The sequence below is a fragment of the Sminthopsis crassicaudata genome, chromosome X (genome assembly GCF_048593235.1).
Source record: "Sminthopsis crassicaudata isolate SCR6 chromosome X, ASM4859323v1, whole genome shotgun sequence".
Lineage (NCBI taxonomy): Eukaryota > Metazoa > Chordata > Mammalia > Dasyuromorphia > Dasyuridae > Sminthopsis > Sminthopsis crassicaudata.
Genome location: NC_133623.1, coordinates 43,874,401 through 43,894,013, shown reverse-complemented (window position 1 = coordinate 43,894,013; position 19,613 = coordinate 43,874,401). Strand labels below are relative to the sequence as shown.

Sequence of the window (19,613 nt, the reverse complement as noted above, 5' to 3'; positions counted from 1 at the left end):
CTAAACACAGCATTCCAGAGGCCTGACCAGAGGTCTGAGGGGGACTGACTGACCTCTCCTTCATTCTGGATGCTGTATCTCTCCTAATTCAGCCTCTTCATTTTTTGGCTGACATATCACCCTGGTGAATATTCAGCTTGCATTTCCCTAAACCCCTCAAATCCTTTTCAGATGTACTGTGATCTAGGCACGCCTCTGTATCTTGGACTTGTCACCGAATGTTAGAGAAGAAGGAATTCATTTAGTTCCAATCTTGTCTTTTGTGGAAGAGCAAACTGATGCCCAATTTGCTGGAGAAGTATGGAGAAGGGAAAGGGGCCATGCAGAAGGGGAAGGAAACACATTTACCCCCCTAATCAATAGCAGAGTCAGGACTATAGCCCAGATATCTTGACCTCCACTCTCTTGCTATTTCCATTACATCATACTGCCTTAGTATGAATGAGATGCAGATCCTATGTGAGCAGGACATTGAGGGGAGACAGAAGGTATAGTCCTGGTGATATGCGAAGCACCCTAGATTGGGAGTCAGAGGATGTGAGTTGGAATCCTTGTTCTATTTCACTACCTGGTTGACCTCAGGCAAGGTATTTTACCTCTTAACCTCTGTATCTCCATCTGTAAAATATAAATAATATCACACTACTTCTATCACTTTTGTTATGAGAAAAATGCTTTTAAAATCTTAAAGTCATATAGAAATGAGAGCTATTATGGGCCCTATCCATTATAATAACGGGTAGACCTCATACAGGAAGGTCTCCCCTTTCTCCTTCACAATCTGTCACCAGCCTATCTTTTAAAAAGATATAACTATTATTCATTTTTTTCAATTAACATGCATTTTCTTCTTCTTTCTCCCTTCTCCCAAACTGGGGGGGGGGGGGGAAGAAAAAGAAAAACCCCTCTAGCAAATACAATTAGTCAAACAAAACAAATTCCCATATTGGCCATGTGCAAAGATTTTTTGTCTCATTGCTTCTTGAAAAGGAGCATGCTTCATAATTAGGTCTTATGTATTTCAAAGTGCTTGTCCTGACATTTTCATTGACATTGTTATATTCTACTCACTTTACTCTATCAGTGCATAGGGCTCTCTCCAAAATCTTCTAAAAATATTCCTTTTTTTTGGTAATTTCTTATGTGTGATATTATTCCATTCCATTCATATATCATAATTTGTTCACAGCCATTCATCAATTGATGGGCACCCCCTTAGTTTGTAGTTCTTTGTCTTGACAAAAAAGAGCTGCTGTCAATATTTTTATACATAGGGGTCTTTCCTCTCTTTGATTTCTTTGAGGTATGGGCCTTGTGGTAGGATCACTGGGTCAAAGGGTATATGCAGTTTAATAACTTTTTGATCATAGTTCCCAGTTGTTTTTCAATTCACAACTCCACCATCATTGCATTAATGTGCCTGTTTTCCCTTAGCCCCTCCAACACTTGTTATTTTACTATTTTTGTCAACTTTGTCAATGTACTGGTGCGAGTTGGAACCTGAGTTGCTTTAATTTGCATCTTTCTAATTATTAGTGACTTGGAACATTTTTTCATATAGCTATACATTGCCTTCCTTTCATCCCTTGAGAATTTCCTTTGACCATCAGTCACGGAATGACTCTTATTCTTAATAAATTTGAATCAATTCATTCTATCTCAAAAATGAGTGCTTTGGCAGAGAAACTTGCTATAAAGACTTTTCCAGTTAAGTGTTACTCTTCTAATTTTGGCAGTATCGACTCTATTTGTACAAAACTGTTTAATTTTATGTACTCAAAGTTGTCTTTTTATCTTCTGTAATCCTTTCTATCCCTTGTTTGACCATGAACTCTTTCATTATCCATAGATTCCAAAGGTAATTTCTTCCTTGCTTTTTTAATATGTTTATGATATGACCTTTTAAATCTTAATCATGTATCCATTTGGAGCACATTTTAGCATATAGTATGAGCTGTTAACGTAAACCTAATTTCTACCAGACTGCTTTCCAGTTTTCTCAGCAGTTTCTCAGCAGTGAGTCTTTATTTTCACCACTGGGCTCTTTGGATTTATTGAACTCTAAACTCTTAGTCTCATTCCTTTCTATAGATTGTATATTTAATTTATTCCATTGGTTGAACTGTTTTTTTTTTTTTTTTAAACTATCAAATTGTTTTGATAATTACTACTTTGTTGTATAATTTGAGATTTGGCAATGCTAAGCACTCTTCCTTCCTGCTCCCCCTTTTTAAAAATAATTTCCCTTGAGATTTTTGACCTTTTGTTCTTGTATGAATCTTTTTCATGCTTGATAAAAGTATCCCATTGGTAGTTTGGTATGCCATTGAATAAATGAATTAATTTAGGTGGTATTATAATTTTCATTATACTGATTCAGCCTATGCATGAGCAATTAATATTGTTACAATTATTTAGGTCACTTTTTATTTCTATAAAGAGTGTTAGAAGTTGTATTCCTTTGCCTCATGGGTGTCTTGGTATATATGTAGATTCCTGAGTATTTTATATATTTTGCAATTATTTTCAATAAAGTTTCTCTTTTGATTTTTAGCTGTTAGGTTTTGTTAGTATCGTTGTATTTTTTTTTTTAATAGTTTTTATTTACCAGATATATGCATGGGTAATTTTACAACATTGACAATTGCCAAATCATTTGTTCCAATTTTTCCCCTCCTTTCCCCCCCAAGATGGCAGGTTGACCAATACATGTTAAATATGATAAAGTATAAATTAAATACAGTATATGTATACATAACCAAACAGTTGTTTTGCTGTACAAAAAGAATCAGACTTTGAAATAGTGTACCATTAGCCTGTGAAGGAATGCAGGCGGACAAAATTAGAGGGATTGGAAATTCTATAGTATCATTGTATTCTTAAAGGATTATTGCACAGCTTTAATATTCTATGTATAATATGTGCTACTTTCTGTCCACAAACTTGGAATCCCTTCTGTCTCTGTGTCTTTGCATGATACTTGGCTGTCATGTTGATTCCTTTTAACTGTTGTTTGGCCATACCTCCATTGCCAGTCTTATAAAGATGACTTTTAAAAATAATAAGCCCAACTATAGGACTTCATATTCCTATTAATTCATTTCATTTAATTTGGCTCATTGTTGGGAACTTGGATATGAGGCATTGGAGCTTGCTACTTAGGGAGCTGGCACCAAAAGTACTCTGTTTTCAGTCACCCGTGGACAACACTCCTCTCCCCCACTCACTTGGATTTTTAAGATAGACACTTCTTCCTCCCTTTATGTGACCCCTGATGGGGTGGCAGAAATGATCTTCAAGGTGTACTTGGATTTCTTCATTGAGTCCTACCAGCCTTTGCCTTCAATGAATTCACAGGGCTCTCAGAGCCTCTCTAAATTCTGATGGCTCTGGTTAGCAGTAAAAAGAATGCTGGATATGTAGTTAGAACCTGTATCACCAAACTTTTTAAACTTTCTAAGTCTTAGCTTCCTCCTCAGTAAAAGGAGAGAGTTGGATCAGATAACTACCAAGGTCCTTTTTAGGTTGAAGGCTTTTTTTTTTTCAATAGTATTTTATTTTTCCAATACATGTAAAGAGAGTTTTCAACATTTGTTTTTGTAAAACTTTGTGTTCTAAATTTTTCTCCCTCCTTCTCTTACTTACCCCTTCTCTAAGACAGCAAGCAATCTGATATAGGTTAAATATGTACAATCCTTTTAAACATATTCCCATATTTATCATATTGTGCAAGAAAGATCAGAATAAAAGGGGGAGAAATCATGAGAAAGAAACAAACAAATAAACAAAAAAGGTGAAAAATACTATGCTTCAACTAACTTATATTCAGTCTCCATAATTTTCTCTCTGGATGTGGTTGACATTTTCTATCCCAAGTTTATTGGAATTGCCTTGTGATTCATTTCTTTAGAGTCTATTATACCAAGTACTTTACCTCACAGTAGCCCTGGGAAGTCAATTAATAAAACATAACATGCCTATTTTACTGATGAGGAAACTGAAGTGAAGAGAAATTAAATGACTCACTCATGTTGACACAACAATTAAGTATGGAACCTGGTATTTGTATCCCTGTCTCTTCACTTTGACCCCAGTGCTCTTTCCCTTGGACCACACTGCTTTATATTTTTCCTAGGTCAGTGACCTTTAACCTTTGTGTGTGTGTATCACAGAACCCATTGGCCATTTGGTGAATCTATGGAACCCTTCTCATAATAATTTTTTTTAAAATAATTGAACAAAATGGTTAAATTTCAGTTAGAGGTTAGTGAAAATAAAGTTATAATTTCTCTTCCCATCCAAGTTCACAGACCTCCTGAAACCTGTCCACAGATCTTTTTAGGGTCCGTGGACCCCAGGTTAAGGATCCCTGCATTAGAATGTTGTACTTTTTAAGGAGTTGTCACTTTATTGTCTCGGCTGATCTTCCTGATACCCAGAGTCCCAGAGAGGCAAAATACTTTATCCTGAGTCATGTTGTTAGTAGCAAAGTGGGGACTAGATCCCAGACCTTTTGCCTCCTGAAATCCTGAAATGTTTAGAGCTGGACAGGACTGCAGAAAATATCTAGGCTAACCTCTTTATTTGTTTTATTTGGGGAGGGAAAGGAGGGCATGAGAGAGAGATAAAACAGCTTGCTCAAGGTCACACACTAGTCAGAGCTGGGGCCAGAACCAAGAGGTCAGTTTTGGAATTGGTCATTTCCTACCTTTGGGACTTTGAACAAGTTAAGTTATTTTATCTCTCTGGGTTTCAGTGTCCTCATATATAAAACCAGGGGGTCTTGACTAGATAAGTTCTAAGTCCCTTCCAGCTCGAAACCTATAATCCTGGTTTTTTTTTTTTTTCTGCCCCCTTAGCTTTTTCTACACTGCCTATCATGAAACATTCATAGATGTGAGAAAAAAATTTGCTACTCACAAAAAATAAAGCCTTGACGCTCCTTGAGACATTTAAGACAGTGACATTATTTACTTCTTGTGTAAAGGGTGGGTAGAGAAGGAGGGAGAGAATACTAGGACTGGGATATATTTGCTATGTGAAAGGTTCAGGATCTCAGATGTGTTTTTAAAAGATCCACTAATAAAGCTCAAGGGATTGCCCTTTCCCCCCATTGCCTGCCCATTTTGTAGGTTCTGGAAGAAAATTCATGTGCCTCCAAATTACACCTGAGCAAGTCAGGTTCTTTTTTAGCAAGGCACCTTGGAATGTTTCTCTGGATCCTATATATCTCTTGCATGTTTTTTTTTTGTTTTGTTTTGTTTTGGGGTGTGTGTGTGTGTGTGTGTGTGTGTGTGTGTGTGTGTGTGTGTGTGTGTGTTGTGGTTTGGTTTTTGCCTCTCAAGGTTCATGCTGGAAAATAGTGGTGGAGTAAAACCAGAGCATTTGTTCATATCTGGGTGGTATTCTGACACTGAAATCACAATTTGTCTCTGGATCGCAAACTCCCCAGAGTTTACGCTGGAGATAGAAGGCAGCCCATGCTTGGTTTTGATCAGTCAGCATAAATGATCTCTGCACTTTCAAGTTCAAGGTGGGCTCTGGAATCAACCTGTTTTGAGATAAAACAGACCAAGCCAGATTAATTGTGGGGGTTGGGCAAGGGGATTGGAGTCAAAGAAGTATTAGGTCTCATGGTTGGGCAGCTCCTCTGAGTGGTACACTCTGAAAGGCCCCTATGAAGGGAGGGGTGGGGGGAGACATCCGCTCCCCCTTTGCCCTCTGCCCTTTGCCTTGGCCTCTGTGGGTTGGCAAGCAGGCTGCAATAGCACCAAGGCCAGATCAGAATGGTACTGAGTTGGTCCCCGGGCTTTTGAGAACAATGGGAGAGGAAACATCTGCAAATTCTGCCTTGAAGCTGAGCAGGGAGCCTGCTGCTTTGCCTCATGGGCCCATAGTGGGCTGACTCCATGCTGGACCAAATTGTTCAGGGAAACAAATGTATGTTAAAGCAATTTTCCATCCCCCTCCCCACAGGAAATTCTTGGGTTTAGTCATCCTTATGAGGAGGGCTGAGTCAGCTCATTGGATTTTGACCACAGCCAATTTCCAAGAGGTCTAGTTGAGGGAGGAAACTTAGCCAAGGCAGGGAGAACCATGGCTCTAAATCTAGAGGGGTAAAAGGATGGAGGAATTGCCAGTTGGGCCCAGATACACACTCCTGTCTTGGCTGGACCAGCTACCTCAGATTTTTTTTTTAATGTGGTGCTGACAAAATCCCAGAGATTTCAAGAAGAGGTCATGCCAGACCAATCTCATTTCCTTTTTCCACAGGGGTACCAGACTGATAGATCAGGGAATATTCAAGAGAAGTTTTTCCCAGATTTTTTTTTTAACCTAAATTTTAGTAATGCATTTGATAAAGACTTTATGCTAATCTTTTATATGTGATAGAAAGATATGGGCTAGATGAGGAGGTATTTGATGGATTTAGACTTGATTGAATGGCCAGATCCAAAGAAATCCATTAATATGAATTGGGAAGGTCGTGTTCAGCAGAGCTCCCAGGAATCTGTGCTTGGCTCTTTGTTTAACATTTTTAGGTGGCACGCTTACTATGTTTGCAGATGCTACAATACCGGGAGTGATAGCTGATAAGCTGGATGACAGAGAGGACTTTGGGCAAGATGACTTCTAAGGCTCCTTCCAACTTTACATGGATAGATGAGACCTCAACAGGCTGGAACATTGGACTGAATTAAGATAAAATTGAATGTCAAATCTTAGACTTTGTTTCAAAAAATCAACCTTGCAAATAGAAGACAAGGGAGGTGTGACTAAATAATAGTTCATATGAAAAAGATCTGAGGTTTATTGTGGCCTTTAAGCATCATATGACTCAACAGTGTGACATGGCAGAGCCAAGACAGCAAATATGATCTCAGGCCCCTTTTGGAAAGGAATGGTATTCAGGGGCAGGGAGTGTTGGAATCATTGTACTCTAGCCTTGTTTGGATGACATATGGAACATTGGATTTGGCTCAAGTGCCGCCTTTGGGAAGCATCTTTATGCCTCCTGTTTTATGTTGCACTTGGTATTAATGGAGGGTTATCGAACACAGTTATTTCTGTTGTCTTTTGCGGAATCTTGTATGATGTTTATATGCATGTGTGCATACATGCACATAGATGTGTGTCTGTATAAACATGCATTCCCATATGGATGTGAATGGATGTATGAGTAGATATCTGTCAGATACCTTGACTGAAAAGTGTGGAGAATACAATTCAAATTCCCCCTCTGTTTTCTTTTTGTTGACCACAAAAATGCATATATTCATTGTCACAATTAAATCTATATATGCATACCCACACATATGTTTTGCTGAACAGCTTTTTTTCCCCTCTTTTGCAATTGTTGTTATAAGGTTTGTTCCCTTGGTGGAGAGAAAGGGGAAAAGAAAATTAGGAAATGCAGGTGATGTAAAAACATAAGATATTAATAAACTTTTTTTTTTAAAAGTGTTTGGGAAAGCAAAATGCTACCTTAAAAGCTTTTAAGAAAAAGTCCACAAACAATAAATGCAGTGGGATTTTTTTATTCTCTACTTTTCAGGCAACTGTGTGATTGTAATGATATAGTATATCATAGGATATTGAGTTGGTTTTTTTTTTTTAATTTTCAATAGTATTTTATTTTTTTCAAATATATGTAAAGAGAGTTTTCAACATTCATTTTTGTAAGACTTTGTGTTCCAGATTTTTCCTCTTTCCCTCCCTCACTTCCCCCCTTCTGAAGACAGCAAGCAATCTGATATGGGTTAAATATGTGCAATCCTTTTAAACTTATTTCCATATTTGCCATGTTGTGCAAGAAAAATCAGAGCAAAAGGGGAAAAATTATTAGAAAGAAAAAAGTGAAAATACTTTATCATAGGCTATTGTGAAAAACTGCCTATTCCCTTCTCATATTTTATCTTCATTGTGTCTTAGCTAATTTTCATAAAGGTTTTGCAGAGGTGAGGCATATGGCTCAGTTGGCTATTCTTGCCTGCCTGTTTTTCAATAATGATAGCAGCTGCAACTTTGCTAAAATTTGCTATCTTTTTTTTTGAGATAGCCTGAGATATGAGTCTTTCCATATCCTCAAAATTTATGGCATTTCCAGCTCAGCCCTCCTCCGTGTGTCCTTGGTCTGGTCCAGCAGCTCATTCTATCCTTGGCGCTGTCCTTAAGCAGCACATTGGGGTCTGAGATATTAACAGTCTTAAATACCACAGTTTCATTATTATGGATGCCTAAAAGAGCTTGTTTTAAAATTATTGAGATCTTTTCCATTTTTATCTCTGTTTCATTTCCACATTCATCTTTCAAGGCTCTTGGGATGATCTAGCTCAAGTGCGTGTCACATCAAGCTTTCTACAAATTCATTTTTCCCTCCAAGGAGTCTCACTATTTTATGAAATTGCTCATAAGATTCTACCATTCTCTTACATGAGGTTTGAACAATTAGTTCTTATTTTAAATTGGTTTTTCCCTTGGCTGCCAAGCCTTTCCACTTGATGAGGCGATAACAAATGTTGTTGGCTAAGGTAGCTTCTAGACTCTGGACTTCTTAGGAAGCTTTCGAATCAGTTCACCTTCCAGCAAAAAAAAGCTGATGGTCTGTGGATGGCTGTTACCATTTTTGGTGTCAGTGATTGATCTGGATACCTCAGCTTGTAGCCATTTGTAGTCCAACCTTCTTATTCTACAGGTGAGGAAACTAGGCCAATAAAAGTTAAAAGACTTGCCCACCTGGGATGGATTAGATGGGGTGAGACAGAAGGAAGGAAAAGGCTTTTGAGACTGATTGACTGAGAAGGTGTTAGTGCAAGACAGTAAAGTTGGAAGGAGGGGCATATTTGGGGGGAATATGATAAGTTCATTTTTAGACATGTTGAGTTTGAGGTGCTGATAGATGCAGAAAATAGTTGGATATGTGGGAGCAGAGTTCAGGGAAGAGATTTGACTGTTATCTACATAGAAATGTTCACTGAACTCTGGGGAACAGCTGAGATCAATAGAGAGGCAAGAGAACAAAGCCTTGAAAGATCTCCACAGTTAGGGGAGGACTAAAGAGAGAGGAAGTTTTGCCTTGGTCCGGCACTGTCAGAGACCCTGAAACTGAGTTATTATTCTGGATCTGATCAGAGTTGATGGATTCCTTCTGCATAAAAGAAGGCCCTCAAAGCCATCTGCTTTTTTTTTTTTTTTTTTTTTAAAGTTTGTGTGTGTGTTCCATTTTTTAAAAGGCCATTGCGATATCTACAACTGACAGGTACAAATGATCAAGCCTTGTGTGTGGTCAGCTAGCTTGAAGGCAAAGTTCGGAGGAAGGTTGCCGATACATAGAAATAGCTTTGCAGATTGGCCTCATGTCTCAGACTCCCCAGCTGCTTGGTGGAAATTACTTCCCAGAAAGAAAGCAGATAAAAAATGTACAACAAACAAGGCCCAAAGTTCCTCCCCAATATGGTCTTCTAAAATGAGAGGTGAGCCAGACATGTTTCATAATTTTAAGCATCCAGATATTGCTGAAATCATGGCAAGTAAAATGCTGCTTTAAAACATATTTTGTATTCTATAAATATTCTCTGTTTCTAATACTGGGGAGGGGTGAGCCAGTATGGAAGAACTCAAAGGCATCCTTTTCAAAGAAGTTGGGATGGCTTCCCCATAAGGGGTGGAAGCAACTTTGGACTGACTCTGGGGGAACAAGGTTTTAGTAGATGTTTTTAAAGAAATCATAGATCTTTGCTCTCCTTTGTTTGGTGAAACCTCGATGTATTTCTTCCTATGCTTTGCAAAATCAAGAGTCGGCAGTGAAAATGAAATGGACTTGATTTGGTGAGCCTGAGAAAACCCGCTGCTGAGCAGATCCAGATAGGAAAATCACAATGGGTATCATGTATCCTAGGTGTGGCTGCCACCAGACATGGGTGGACAGGTGGTTAAATAGCCCACATTCATGCTTTTGGCTGTAGAATGTCAGCTGTCCATCTTTTTTTTTTTTTTCCATGTGGGAAAACTGGCCACATGCCATCTTATAAATAATCAAATGAACTCTTCCCTTCCCTTTTATAGAGTGACTAACACCCCACTGAGGACCTTTTGGGGTCATTTAGTCTCCTAATTGATCCCAGTTTTCAGCTGAGCTTGTGGAAGAATTACAGCATTGTTCTCAGGGGAGGCAGAGTAGTGTAAAAAAAGCCCTCATTCTGCTACTTAATTAGCTATGTGACTTTGGACAAGTGATTTGACTTGGACCTCGGTATCCTTTTCTGTAAAATGATCTCTAAGACCCCTTCCGGCTCAACGTTCTACAAGTCCGTAAATTCCGGAGGTACACGTGGGGTTAGGAGGTACACATGGGTGTATGTCTTTGAATTCAGCAAGCAATCATTTGGTGTCTACTCTGTGCCAAACTCTGCTAGGTGCTGGCAATACAAAGATGAAAAATGAAGCAGTCCCTCAAGGAGCTGATTGATATTGCTGTGTTTGACAATTTTTATAGGCAATCCTTTGAATAAATGAATGAAATCTCCTTAGGTCAATAGGTATTGGTGCTACTATCATAAGTCCATAGCTTTAGAAAAGTTCTGGAAAAGAAAAGGTCTTAGGTCCAACTCCATCCATTTTCCATATGACAAAACTGAGGCCCAGAGAGATATAAGATCACACAACTACTAACAGTCAGAGCTGAACTTCCAATCCTGATTCTCTGACTCTGTCTTTCACCTCCTGTGGCACCATGCTGCTTCTAGGGTTTCCTGTTGGAGCTATTAGGGGACGAGGGTGGGCACTGCTTCTTACTGGAGCTATGCTTAGACACCTTACAGACTCTTTAGGGCAAGACAGTTCCCTTCCCTGTGTCACAGTTTCGGCCAGTAAAATGGAGATGGTGACCCTGGCATGTGGCTCTTGTAGAGGATGAATTGCATAAGCTAGAGAGGGCTTGAGAAACGGGAGCTGATTTCTAGCTTCAGCTTGAGATGAACACTCTGTAATAGTCATGTTCTGGGATGACATTTCATCACAGAAATAAATGATTTGGCCACTGCCTTTGCTCGGTGGCTGGCAACTGTTCGCCTCTGCTTTCTAACAATTTCCATTTTGGTCCCGGACGTCCCTTTGGAGTGATCTTGCCAGACCTTAGTCTTTGGCAATTTGGGAGTTAGAGACTTGGGGTTTCCTAGCCAAAAGGTCAGAAGCAAACAAGGTTCCACTGCTCCCACCCTGCTTCCAAAGCCAGGGCCACTTGGGCAGGATGTGAGCCTCCAGAAAGGAAGGAGAGAGGCGGCATCTGGCAAAGGATGCCTCCCCGGCTCTGGCTTTGATTCTTCCTGACTTTCCCTTGCCTTCGGCCTTTGTTTGGCCCAAAGGCTCGAGATGCTTGAGTAATTAACCCTCAGCCAGCTGAGTCCCTACTCTTAAGTATGTGGGCTACCCCAGACAAACTGGTGGCGCTTAGCTAAAGTGGAAAGTACCAAGTCCAAGTCTAGAAACAATGTCTGATACTTTCATATATATAAATAAAACCCAGTTGGACATGAACAGAACAGTCAGAAGAGGCAGTGGGCAACTTCAAGCTAAAGCTGGGCTCAAATCTTATACACTCAATGTTTGAAGCCAGTTTCCAAAGTACTGTGATAGCTCCTGTCTGCTTCATGCTCTCTGTTGTCACATACCATCATATTTGGACAAAACTGATGTTTGGGGCCAGATTACAAATGTTCTTATAAAGGCCTTGGACTTTTTTTTTAAATATAATTTTTTATTTTCAAAATACATGCAAAGATAATTTTCAACATTCATCTTTGCAAAACCTGGTCTTCCAGATTTTTCTCCTTCCTTCCTCCCATCCCTCTCCCTTAGACAGCAAGTAATCCAATCTAGGTTAAATATGTGCAATTCTTCTAAACATATTTCTACATTTATCATACCGCACGAGAAAAATCAGATCAAAAAGGAGAAAAATGAGAAAGAAAAAAACAACATCAACAAAGTGAAAATACTCTGTTATAATCTACTACATTCAGTCCCCACAGCCCTTTCACTGGTTGTAGATAGCTGTCTCTCACATCTCTGTTGAAGAGTCACATCCATCACAGTTGGTTATCACATAGAGCCTTGGACTTTTATTTTTTATTTTATTTTTATTAAAAAAAATTTTTTAAAGAATAAATGAAATATTAAGTTTTTATTATGTGCAAATCAATATGTTAAGCATTGGATATATGAATATAAAAAACAAGACAGACCCTACTTTCAAGGATCCCCTCTAACAGGGAAATAACACATAGAGAAAGTTTCAGTTGTAAGTCAGATGGAAAAATCCCATTCTCTTTAGGATACAGCAGCAGAATAGATGATAATACCCCTTCTTTAATGTTGTTTCCACTGATAAAATCATATGATTTTCTGATAATGAATCATTTGACAATGCCAGGAGTTGTGATGAGACTTGGACTTTTAAAAGATGCTTTTGAATAATACCAAAATGGAAGATTCCCTTCTGTATTTAGGCCCTTCTAAGGTAGTAACATGGTAGGAGATTGCGATCCTCATGTCTAAAGGACCACCAACTTACTCCCTAAGTCAGAGTAGCTCCTTCATGAATCTTTTTCCCCAAACAACTCTGGGTAACAGAGTTATAACTAGAATGGGGCAGCTGGGGCTTTGTGTTTAGTGCCAACTTTGGAAGAGGAGAAGAAGCCATTGGAGATTCTCTGCCCTGTTGTTAGCTCCAAACCTTCTGCTGGCCTATAATACTACTATGCCACAAGGTCTGTCCTTCTATTGCAGGGGCAGGGAAAGTCTGGCCCATGGATAAAATACCAAGGCCCCTTCAGGCGATGATGAACTGAAAGCAGGGAACAACAACCCACCTACCAATGCCCGAGTTCTATAAGTTGATAATTTTCTATGGCCTGCCAATGATGTTATAAGTGTCCAAATAGCCCTTGGCAAAAAAAAAAAAAAAAAAAGGCTCCTCAGCCCTGAGTCTACCATGACCTGCCTTCTACTCTGAGGGTTCTACCTCATGACCACCCTGCTTCAGCCCCTCTGCTTTTTTACAGTTGCTTGGATCTTCTGTGTGTAGAAGTTGGACTTGGCTTAGGCAGCAGAATTTCTAGTTACAGCTCTCCTAGATACCAGAGAATCTCAGATTCCCTGAGTCTTCAAGATGGAATTCCTTCTCCTGTCGTTGAATGTCTGCAGAGGCTATATAACAAATTGGGTGTGGGGGGAGGAAGAGAAGATGGTGGCCAGGGTATCATGGAAGAAATAATTCTTCGTGTATGGCTCCCCTATCAGGGATTGTCTTGATCAGGATTGCTATTTTGGGAGTGGTTACTTAAGGAGGATTTCAATCTGGTAGTTGTTAAGTTTCGAATGATGCCATAGCATTCTTGAGGAGACCAGCAGCCAGAACATTTTGATTATACATTCTAAACATGATTTGGACCCTGAGGTCTGAGCAGAAGTTGCAGCAGAGTCAGCATGTGGCCTTTTTAGGACATGCCTATCATTCCACGAGAAAAGATGCTAGAAGAACGATCTTGTACATGTTAAAATCTGTGAGATTGCCATGACTACCCATCAACCTGCACTTTGTCAGTTCAGAAGGTCAGGAAAAATCGGAGGACTTGTGAGCAGTGGGTCATTCGACTGAGAGGCCGGTTGAGAGGGGTTCTGTGAAGCATGAAGCATGAGCATGAAAAAGAATCAGTAGTAGTATGATACTGCAGTCGGGCAGAAAATCCTGCTATGAAATCTTGATGTCTCCAAAAAACACAACATCGTGGACTAGTGGAGTTATTCCATACCCATTAGTTTAGAACAAGATAGTGTACCAGTCTACAAAATGGCCTTGCAGAATGGTCAATGCCTACAAACTCACAACTCCTTGTTGCCCATGGGCAATTAGGGTTACAGAAATGAAGACTTTCATTTTAAAGATGTAGAAAATGAGATCTAGAGAGGTGAGCTGATCTGCCTATTACATAGGGGTGTAATTGGATTATATGGGGACTAGTGCTTGCATTCAGGTCTTCTGATTTTCCATACAGTGTCCTTGTCACCATATTATGTTTTGTTTTTTTCTCTCACTTACTTGGACGACTGCTCCCCAAATAGAAGTGCAAGAGAGTATAAGCCCAGCCATTGCAAATTGTTCTCTGGGGCGGGAAGAAGGGAGGAAAGTGTTACAAAGACTAGATTCCCTTCCTTCTACAGGCAGGGATGGGACCTAGGAGAAGCAAACTCCTCTCTCTTTCTTTTTGGAGATCCTTTATAAAGGAGAATTCAAATAACCTGCTTCAGGTGCCCCAGAGGAAGAATTCCCTCCTAGACCCCTTGAATTCTGGTGACCCAAATTCCCTGATCAGCATTTCTCTGTTTAGTTTCCACAGCACACCCCGGTTACCTCCTCAAAATGAAGTCTGACTCAATTAGCCTGTTCCTGAGTCTCCCAGGATATCCAGTGACATAGTGAATTAGTCCTGGATTTGGTGTCAGAAGAAATCTGGGTTCAAATCCCAGCTCTGATACTTTATTGTATACCTTGAGCAACTGACTCAGTGTCCTCATCTCTAAAATGGGGATAGCAAGACTCGTATTACCTACCTCACAGGACTATTGTGAAGAAAGCACTTTGAAAAGTCTGAAAAAGATGCGTGTTTCTCCCTGCTCCTCTCCCTCCCAACACCCCTGCATCTGGAGGCATGGCCAATAGCTATGGCATGTTGGAAAGAATTTTGCCAAGGGTGCACAGATGAGAACTTAGTTCTTGAGTTAAACAGCCTTCAAATTGATTGCAGAGCTAAATCAACAGTCTACAGGGCATGGGGACCAGATGCCTTTGCTCAGATGCCCAGTGACAGGAGGGACAGGAGAGAATTCTGTCACCAACTAAGGCAGGAATTTTCCTCCTTGGCTAGAAACAAACAGAAAAAGAAAAGGGACACTTATTTAAAGTGGAAGGCAACTCTTAAAGGCACCAGATGCACTGGGTGTCCAGTCTTTTGCTCTGAATTCTTACTACCTTTGCACCAGGCACCTTATACCTACATTATTGCAGTGACTTAGTTTGTCCCTGCAGTCTCTGCTGCGTCTCTGGTCCGAAGGAACCTCAGAAGGCATCTAGTGTGTGACTCTTTCATTTTACAGAGTGAGAAACCAAGGCCCAAAGAAGGGAAGGCTCTTGCTCAGGGTCACATAGCTAAAAAAGCCATAAAATCTAAAAATTGAGCCAAGATCCTCTGATTTTAGGTCCAGTGCAGAGGGATCAAACATGTGGCCCACAGCATTCCTGAGTACTGCCTGAACCAGAGTCAAATGAAATTGGGGAGAAATAAATACATAAATAAACATTACCAAATACATAAAATATTATAAAACATAGATAATGCCACATTTTATTTTTTAAATTTTATTTTCATGGTACATTATTTTTCCAGTTACAGGTAAAGATGGCTTTCTTTAACTTTAATTTTTGTAAGATTTTGAGTTCCAATTTTTTTTCCCCTCTCTCCCTTACCTCCTCCATGTAAGTTATATAGGTACATTCATTTTTAACATTTGAGTAAATCAGAACAAAAGGGAAAAATACATGCAAAAGTAAAAAACAAAAGAAAAAATGTGAAAATCCTCTAGTTTGGTCCACATTCAGTCTCCATAGCTCTCTCTGGACGATGGGGATTTTCTGAAGGCATTTTCTGGCCTAAGTGTATTGGAATTGTCTTGGATCATTGAATTGCTGAGAAGAGTTAATCTGTCATAATTGATCATCATATTGTAACTGTGTACAATGTTCTCCTGGTTCTGCTCCTTTCATTCAGCATCAGTTTCTGCAAGTCTTTCCAAGCTTTTCTGAAATCAGCCTCCTGTTCATCATTTCTTACACCACAATAGTATTCCATTACATTCATATACCATAACTTATTCAGCCATTCCCCAATTGAGATAATACCACATTTTCAAGCTAAATTAATAGGTCTCCCCAGGGATCCTTATATACCAATTAGGGTCCCCCATTTCTATTTGTGTTTGACACTACTGGTCTCACTTTGTCTTTCAACTCTTGTCTCTTTGGCTCATATCTTCAATGGCTTCCTGTTTTGTATAGAATCACATCTAAACTCCTGTCCTGGGCTTTCAAAGACCTTTCATCTGATCCCTTTTCCCTCCCTGAGACAATCCCAGTCTACCCAAAGTTATCTCTCATTGTTTCACAACTACACTCTTTGCTCTGGTCTTCTCACTGACTGTTAGGCGATTCCAGTGCCATTAACTGATCCCACAGGAGTGATTCTTTTTTTTTTTTTTTTTTCCTTTAGGCAATTGGGGTTAAGTGACTTGCCCAGGGTCACACAGCTAGGAAGTATCTGAGACCAGATTTGAACTCAGGTCCTCTTGACTTCAGGGCTGGTGCTCTATCCACTGCGCCACCTAGCTGCCCCCCACAGGAGTGATTCTACCTCCCAGACCCCACAGCACCCTCATCCCTTGACAATATAGGAAATGAAGTAGTTCCTGAAAGATGTGACTAAAAAATAGAAAGTTTTCATATGCCAAGGGAATGTGAGGGAAGATACCAGCATGTTTCTAAGACAGTGAGAAGACTAAAGCAGAGTATATTTGTGGAAGAGTGAGAGATAACATTGGTAGATTTGGATGAGGGGAGATGGAAATTACAGAGCAAACCAATTATGTTGAAATACAGTGATTAAATGTTAAGGGAGGAAAAAAAATCAGTTTACATACCCTAGGTTAAGAATCCCTGCAAACAGATGGAAGACAAATGGACAGGTTACACAAACACACACAGTCTTAGTAGTGGTGAATGGAGCAGGTGGATTATAGAAGATCTTTCCTATTAAATTTATTTGTTGTTGTTTTTGTGAGGCAATTGGGATTAAGTGACTTGCCCAGGGTCACACAGCTAGGACGTGTAAAATGTCTGAAGCTGGATTTTAAACTCAGGTCCTCCCGACTCCAGGGCTGGTGCTCCATCCACTGCACCATCTAGCTGCCCCTTCCCTGTATAATATCTGAAAAGTATCTTTGAAGGGTAGGAGAATATGACACCTGAAGTAAACAAAAATCCAAAAACAATAAATAGCTTGGAGCCATTGTACTTTCACAATCTTGAAAGAACTCTGACATGCTTTGTTCTGTTTCTAGGTATTCCCATAAACAATTCAACTGTTAAGGAGCCTGTGCCATCTCCTTCGGAAGAAAGAACAGCTTCTAGGGAGATTCAGACAAAGGTAAGACAAACAGCAGAAAGCAGCAAAGTGCAACTAAGGAGCAAGACAGCGACACAATGGACCATGATACAGTCTGGGAGTGTAACTTCCCACTGAGTGAAAGGAGGTGGAGCTAAAGAGGTGGAGCTAAATTTTCATTATCTTACCTGTTAGCAAAGTAAATTCTTTTGAGATCAATTTGATAGGAAACTTGTATAAGTGACCTGAGCTGGAGAAGGACAGACCAGAGCCACAGCACTGAATCACTTGTATCTAGAGGAAGGGAGACATTTACTTTTTCCTTTTGTCTTTTATCTGTAAGGTCCACTTAAAAAAGGGGATTGTCCCCTTTGATTTTCCATTTTCTCTTTTCCAATTGTCTCCCTCACAAATTCCAAGAAATCCTTGATAAAGTGTTTGTCTTTGGTCTAAAAGAGATGGCCAAATGACCATTCTTTTTAATAATCGATCGGCCTTGTTAATAAAATTATTAAATTGCCTTTCTACCCCCCAAAAAGAAGTAGAGCTAGATACTTTGAATCACAGGGAAAATCTCTAAAGTGGGAGAAAAGAGATCCACTGCAGGGGAGGAAAGGGAACCTCCTGACTTTCTCTGAATTTGAGTTAGGATTCTTTCTGTGTCCTTGATTATGTAAATAGAACTTGAGCTATGTTTGATGCCTTGTAAAGCTAAGTGCTTTTGAGGGGAGCTGGTGTAGCCAAAGGGGGAATGCTAAATACTGATATCCGCAGATTTCTCCTAGTAGAGACAAATGAACCAGAGAAATTTAGAAGTCATCAAAGGTGCCTGGGCTCCCTATGTCAGAAAAGATCTTGTGACGTAGGTATATAGTATTATAGAGTGGGTCATGTGGTATGAAGAGAATATTTGTTGAGAATTAGAAGGATATGGAGGAATGACTGGGAAATAGAAGGTTAGTAGTACCTGTGGTGTTTAGTTTGGGGTCTCCTCTTTTGTCTCATCAAGTGTGGAAATTGTTACTTATCAGTTGGAGTTCATGGCTTGACTACTTGAGGACCCCACCCCTTCTCCCCACCCCCCACACTATACAACAGAATTGGAGGCCTGGGCTATGGTGAAGCTTCACAGGTTCAGTCTAGCAGAGTCTTTTAGCATAGTACCTGCTGAGCTTCTTCCCTGCTTTCTGTCCCTAGATCCAGGATACTAAAAGGACACTGGACTGACAGTCCTATCTCCTACTGAATTTCACTTTCTGAGTGGCAAGTATCTCATCTTGTGAAGGTGGTTGGCTGGAGTTATCCTTTGGGCCAGGGTTACCCGATTAGAAGCAAAGAATTACACATTGTCAAGGCTAGAGTGGACCCAATTGGCAGCTCAGCAAGAATCCCCCTTGATAACACACCTCATTAGTGGTCATTCAGCTTCTACTTGGAAACCTGCAACAAAGGAGAAGCAGTGATCTCCTGAGATGGCTCATTGTGAATTTTTTGGGAAACTGACATCAAGCCTAAATTTGCCTCTGCAATTTCCACCTGTTGCTTCTGGTCATTAGGCTATAAACTTCTTAAGAGCAGAGACTATTTTTTGCCTTTCTGTGTATGGCCAGTGCTTAGCAATGCCTGGTACAGAGTGACTGCTTGTTGATGGACTGACTGAGTGACTTGGCATTAAGAAGGATAGATCTAATCCCTCTTTCATAATAAGGTCCCTTCAAATACTTGAAGACAGAAATCATCTCTCTCCCTATGTCATCTCTTCTCTGAGTTAAATGTCTGCAATTTCCTCAACTGAACCTTCCAGGACAGGTTGAGATATTTTATTCTGGTGTCAGAAGGAAGATAAAGCCACATCACAATCGGCCCTCTGCTCCCCAACCAAGGAACCTCACATGGCATTTTATTATTCCCTTCCAATCTAGTTATCATATAATACATCCTGGAGGGTAAGCTAGTTATCTGTTTGTGTCTTATCCCTCTCAAACAAGGGTCAGCAAATGAGGGCCTTGTGGACCAGAGCTGGCTCCCTGCCTGGTTTTGTGTGGCTGAGCTGAGAGTAATTCGGAGCTTTTTAAGTAAAGGCAACGGGCCTGTTGGCTGGGTTGTAGTAGCTGTAGTTTGCTGACCCCTGATCTGGAAGCTCCATGAAGGCAGCAGGGACTGGGCCTTATCACAAACTTATGGCTCTCTCCTCCTCCCCACCCTCACCCAAGAATAGCATTTTGCATGCAATGGATGAAGTCAGTGCTACATAAAATTATGGTGATTTTGAATTCCTTCAGCCTTACCAGCCCTGGCATCCTGTCCTTTGATGAGCAAACTCCCAAGATGGGAAAAGACCCATTTGGAGCCAATCCAATGTTGGAAACCACTTTCTCTTCCTTTGCACTTCTGTACCTG

General features: G+C 40.1%; 1 long non-coding RNA gene across 1 annotated transcript in view; it reads left to right on the top strand.

Moving 5' to 3' along the window:
• The window catches only part of LOC141548691 (uncharacterized), a 185,630-nt gene that overhangs the window by 27,084 nt on the left and 138,933 nt on the right, over positions 1-19,613 (top strand). The window contains exon 2 of the long non-coding RNA XR_012484034.1: positions 17,170-17,255. This is a non-coding gene — a long non-coding RNA (uncharacterized LOC141548691). The remainder of the gene's footprint in view (positions 1-17,169; positions 17,256-19,613) is intronic.